Here is a 6,000-nt window from a genome sequence, read left to right as displayed (position 1 = left end):
ATACATATATATTGTCAAAATATAACTTAAGGAATATATAACATGGTTTGACAAAAATACAAGATATCCAAATTATTGATAATCATATAGCATACAATATTCCTCAACATAGTAATTGTGAATTTTTTTAAAGATGGTCTTTGACACTCAAGATTTTTAAATTTACATAATAATTAAGCGTATAACACATATAAATAAAAAGACTATATAATGATGTTATCCTTTATTTATTTTGATTGTTTAAGACTATGTTTTCAAATGGGTCATTTAATCTATTAAATTAAATTCCATCACTAGACCATAACTCAATTCTTTTCATAAATTGATTTTTTTTCCAATAAACTCAAAACTTGATGGAAAGCACGTCTATACAACTTATACATTTTATATATAACCACGTTGTGCGATATATATACTTTATTATAGTTAGTTATATTTTTTTTTTGTCAACTTTTTTCTTATCTTTTATTTTATGTTTATTTATTTTTGTTAAAATTTGATATTGCTATATAAATATACAGGTATGGGGAAATACTACAGTTATTCAAAATAACATTTCAAAACATATTTTGGATAGTTATACTTAGGGGGGAATTTGTATGATACCGGGTATTTTTTTTTCAAACCGTATACCGTATCAATTATAGTTAATATGTAATTTCAGTTACAACTACCGTACCAAATATAATTGTACCAACTTAATTGGCTAACAATAAGTTCAGTTGGTACATGTTGGTTGGTAATGGTATATACCAACATGTATGAGTGTTTTGCGAATTAGGTTTTGTGTTATTGTGCACTTAAAGCATACATGTGCTTTTTTTTGTAAATAAGAGTTTTGTGAATGGTTGGAAAGGAAATTTCATCCAAAAAGATTATATAATTTTGTATCATGAGTTTATACTTAACAATGGAGTAAATAGGATACGTTAATATGAGTTTAAGCTTTAAACATTACTAGGCGGTAAATGTTAATATCAAAGTTCTTGAACTCTTAACCATCAAATACATTTAAAGTTTTCCCTTTGGGGACATCTAATTAAATTGGAACGATACATAGAATATTAGCATGACCCTTGGGCAAGGATGATACACACAAATCGATAGTCCAAAAAAATACATTAAAGTTAAAATATACAATCTTTTATATATATATATATATATATATATATATATATATATATATATATATATATATATATATATATATATATATATATATATATATATATATATAAATAAAAGATTGTATATTTTAACTTTAATGTATTTTTTTGGACTATCGATTTGTGTGTATCATCCTTGCCCAAGGGTCATGCTAATCTTCTATGTATCGTTCCAATTTAATTAGATGTCCCCAAAGGGAAAACTTTAAATGTATTTGATGGTTAAGAGTTCAAGAACTTTGATATTAACATTTACCGCCTAGTAATGTTTAAAGCTTAAACTCATATTAACGTATCCTATTTACTCCATTGTTAAGTATAAACTCATGATACAAAATTATATAATCTTTTTGGATGAAATTTCCTTTCCAACCATTCACAAAACTCTTATTTACAAAAAAAAGCACATGTATGCTTTAAGTGCACAATAACACAAAACCTAATTCGCAAAACACTCATACATGTTGGTAAGTTCTTGAACTCTTAACCATCAAATACATTTAAAGTTTTCCCTTTAGGGGCATCTAATTAAATTGGAACGATACATAGAAGATTAGCATGACCCTTGGGCAAGGATGATACACACAAAACGATAGTCCAAAAAAATACATTAAAGTTAAAATATACAATCTTTTATATATATATATATATATATATATATATATATATATATATATATATATATATATATATATATATATAAGTTGGTTGTTACGATAATACTGTGGCATTTAAAACCTTGTGTCATTATTAGTTAATTGGTACGGTAATACCAGCCAAACTTGTTGGCTACAAAACATACTGGCTACCAACATAATTAGTTCGGTTGGTACACATGTATGTTGATTTTCCATGATATATATTTGTCATCCCTTGTTATAATGGTATACTTACATGTTAGTTGTACGGGTAGTTCCTACATCGATTATGCATTAAAACGCAAAATGCATGTGACTATCGATACAAATGTTATGGAATGGACTTAGTAATAGTTTTCAAGTTGATTTCAACCAATAATAACAACAAAATGTGATTAGAAAATATCTACGTGACTACGTGGTTTGTAGTTAATTGTACATGAATGATGATTTTCTATCGAAGCCATATGCATGATACCGGAATGCCAATCAAATGTTGCGACGTATTTTATTTTGATTTTAAACATAAAATTGGTTAAAGATAAATGTAAGAAATGTATTAATTTACTTATATTTAATCATTGCAGTTAGAGTCTACTTATGTGTAATCATTGCACTTAGGGATACAATAAAAAAAACAAAACCGAATAACCGAATCAAACCAAATGATGGTTGGTTTATTTGGTTAGGGTTATTCGGTAAATGCGGTTTGGTTAACCGAATAAAAATATCTTATTTGGTTTGTTTTTTTTTTTTTTTAATTTTCATTATTTTGATTAAATCAAAAAAATAGAATAAGCTATCTAATTAATATATATTTTATATTTGTAAAGTTTATATCTCTAAATTAGTATTTTTTTTATTCATTTTGATAGATTAGTTACTAAAAAAATATAACTCATTATTTGATTATTAACCATTACAATTTTATGATTGTTTATATTGTGTATTAAAAAGCAACAACTACTTAACCAAATATCAATCAACCTTCCATCATTTCTTTCATCTTCATATACCACCAAAGCTATTTTATCACGCCTCTAGAATTTGTATGACTACATCAACACTTTAAGATAATACATCGTGAAAAACCGAATATAATATTTTATGTATTAGTGTATTTTTTCATTTGGTAAAAGTTGAGTAAGTTTGTTTTTCTTTTAGTTTAATATTTAATTTAACATGCGAAATTTTATTCAGTTTAACAGGTAAACCAGACCAAATAAACCATAACCGAATTAACCAAAGCCGGTGAAATTGAACCTTATTTGGTTTGGATATGATTAGTTTTAATATTTAAAAAACCGATTAAAACGATAAATCAAAAAGAAACCGGTCGAATAACACCCTTACAATTTACAACCCTAATTGCAGTAAGAGGAAAAATGATGCAAATATGTGTGCCATAGCATAGTCCATATTTCGTAGACGCATGATCAATCAACTAAACAAGATGTCAGATGTTTATAAAAACTACGATTTTGTTCGATGCGTGCTGCGGCAACATCAATCGATTTTGTAAGTTATATTTTGACGATTATATTGATAAAAGTTAGGTACAATTGCATTTGTTGGTTGATAAATATACAAAGTCGATATCACTAAATAACTTCAATATATATAGTCGAATGAAAACGCATTATATGTGACAAAATCCATTCATAGGAATTGTATATAAAATAATCATGAAACATAAAGAAACTGAAATTTATCCTACACGTAAATAAAAATAAGTAAGATTTTTTTTATAAAACAAAATAACAAACGAAAGTTCAAATAATCAAAAACATATTAAATGTGACCCGGCTACGTAGGAAGCGTACATAAAATTGAGCACGAAAACTTTAAAAAAATTACACCGAAATATAGAGAAACTCAAATTTATATTAACACGTACATAAAGAAAGCAAGTAAGTTTTTTTTAATTAACAAACGAAAATTTTAAATTTATGTCGAAATGTTAACCACCTTGAATTTATACTGACACATAAATAAAATTAAGAACATAAAAAATAGTTTTTTTTTAAGTTATCGAACGCAAAATTTACTAAGGAAAAACAGATTATGTATATTATGAGGATAAACATGAAAATTTATAAAATAGAGGGTGCAAAAAAAAAAAAAACAGAGGGACAAAAAATATCTTTTTAAAAAAGTATTTTAAAAAGTAGAAGGGTAGACATTACCCACCACATTGTCTATTAATATATAACTACTATTTTTGTCCTCCATATATTGCAGAAGTGCTAATACGTTTTTTGTAAATTTAGTTTTGATGATTATATTGATAAAAGTTAGATACTTGTGCATTTTTTGGTAGATAAATATACAATATTAGTACTAACTAAACTATTGGTAGATGAGATAAACAATAAAGTTTAGAACGTTGAGGGGGTGAAAGCAAAATCTTACAAAGTTCAAAGTCAAGGGAGTCAAAGTGATATTTGACAAAGTTGATGGGTGGTAACTTTAGAAAAATCATATAAAAGTAGAGGTTTCGAAAGTGTAGAAAGTTCGAAGTCAAAGAAGTGAAAGTGACATTTTACAAAGTAGTGGGTTCGAAAATATAGAAGAATACGGGGTTAAACACCAAACTTTAGAATGAAAAAGGGAAATTGATATTTCAGAAACTTCAAAATCGAAGTACTGAAAATGAATTTTATAAAGTAGAATGGTGGAAAATATCATTTCTAAAAGTTGAGAGGATGCAAAGGGAGCAAAGTGTCAATTTTGAAAGTTAACGGGGGGTAAATATTATATGGAAGCGTCCACCAAAATTACATTTTAATATAGTTAATGATCATTAGGAATTAATGTTTAATCGGAACAATCAAGTTTTTGATGTCTTAGAAAAATAATTTTATGTCCTAATGGGTTATTTTGGACATTTTGGAATAAATTTATACTAAATTAAAGTAATTATTCTGATAAAAAAAATGTATTTTGAAATAACATACTAGGTTTTGTTTTGATTTTAGACAAAATAAACATTATTTAAGATTATAAACAAATCTGAAATCCGATAAACAATTCAAGAATTCATAAATACCTTAACTTTTAATAAAATCTAACAAAAAGTTACGAAAACAAATAAAACAGAAAGTATATAAAATAAATTTAGAAGCTCATATTCATTAACTTATGCTAATCTAAGTGATACGAGATGATGGCCTTCTTGACATTATTTATTCTTCCTTCTCATTGTCATCCAAATTTTCATCCAACACAAACGTAGTGTTGCCTTCAACGCCTTCAAGGATCCATTTATTTTCTTCAAAGTTTGAATCATTATAGTCTTCCATCTTACTGTAGTGAAGCATCAACATGAATATAACAATCACTAACTTTCAACCATTCACCGGTAACAAAAATTCTAACACAAATAATTTTTTTTTTACTTTTCATCAATTAACCAATCAATGTTATGGACTCTATCAACGATGTTTGGGACATTAATCTCACATGAGTTAAAGGAACCCTAATTTATTACCATCATTGAATGTTGATGTGGGTGAGGCCATGAGGGGTGTTTGGTTGTCCATTTTATGTAAGAACGGATGACCATTTACATATAGCTATATAAGAGGGTTAAATGAGCAAAACATCCGAGTCAAAAGGCTTACTCAGAGAAAAAAATGTGGTAGTACATTGAAAAAATCGAATAATATGTTGTTCGATTTTGAAAACAAATGGATTGTCAAAATTGACATATGATTATGTGGGGACTTTTGTATCATTTCTCTTTGATTGAATTACAAAAATAATATTTTGTTCTATTGCCAATTGCCTTTCAACAAAGCTTCTTCAAACAGATACAAAAAAACTATAAAAGAAGCAACTATTATAGATTTAGAGTTGCTCTTATTTAAGATTCCAAACGAGCAAGTGATGGTATGAGAAAGAAATAAAGAGATTTATTGAATAAACTAGTTGTGAAACTTGTGTACTACATGAGTTTATTCTAAAAAATATATATATGAAAATCTAAAATTTGGGAAGTTTGAATTTATAAGGAAAAAAATTAAATTATTGAAATGTAATGTTCAATTTGTTATTTTTACCTTGTTTTTTATTTCTCTTTTAAATTTAAACAAATAATTTAAATAAATAAATAAATAAAATAATTAGATTCTAAAAATTTAGAAATTAAAAGGAAAGTTACATTAATGAAATTGATATGCATTTATTATTACATT

The 6,000-nt window shown here is 26.2% G+C and overlaps 3 non-coding genes across 3 annotated transcripts; 2 read left to right on the top strand and 1 right to left on the bottom strand.

Annotated features, from left to right (window-relative positions):
* The first annotated feature begins 1,019 nt into the window (after positions 1-1,019).
* On the top strand, positions 1,020-1,122 carry LOC111902701 (U6 spliceosomal RNA). Its single transcript, XR_002853926.1, has one exon. It is a non-coding gene; the product is annotated as a U6 spliceosomal RNA (small nuclear RNA).
* Positions 1,123-1,264: 142 nt separating this feature from the next.
* LOC128127488 (U6 spliceosomal RNA) lies at positions 1,265-1,367 on the bottom strand. Its single transcript, XR_008225278.1, has one exon. It is a non-coding gene; the product is annotated as a U6 spliceosomal RNA (small nuclear RNA).
* A 307-nt stretch (positions 1,368-1,674) lies between these two features.
* Positions 1,675-1,777, top strand: LOC128127489 (U6 spliceosomal RNA). Its single transcript, XR_008225279.1, has one exon. It is a non-coding gene; the product is annotated as a U6 spliceosomal RNA (small nuclear RNA).
* The last annotated feature ends 4,223 nt before the right edge of the window (positions 1,778-6,000 follow it).

This window comes from Lactuca sativa, chromosome 7 (genome assembly GCF_002870075.4).
Source record: "Lactuca sativa cultivar Salinas chromosome 7, Lsat_Salinas_v11, whole genome shotgun sequence".
NCBI classification, from domain to species: domain Eukaryota; kingdom Viridiplantae; phylum Streptophyta; class Magnoliopsida; order Asterales; family Asteraceae; genus Lactuca; species Lactuca sativa.
The sequence above is the reverse complement of the archived record's forward strand: the minus strand, read 5'-3'. Positions and strand labels throughout refer to the sequence as shown.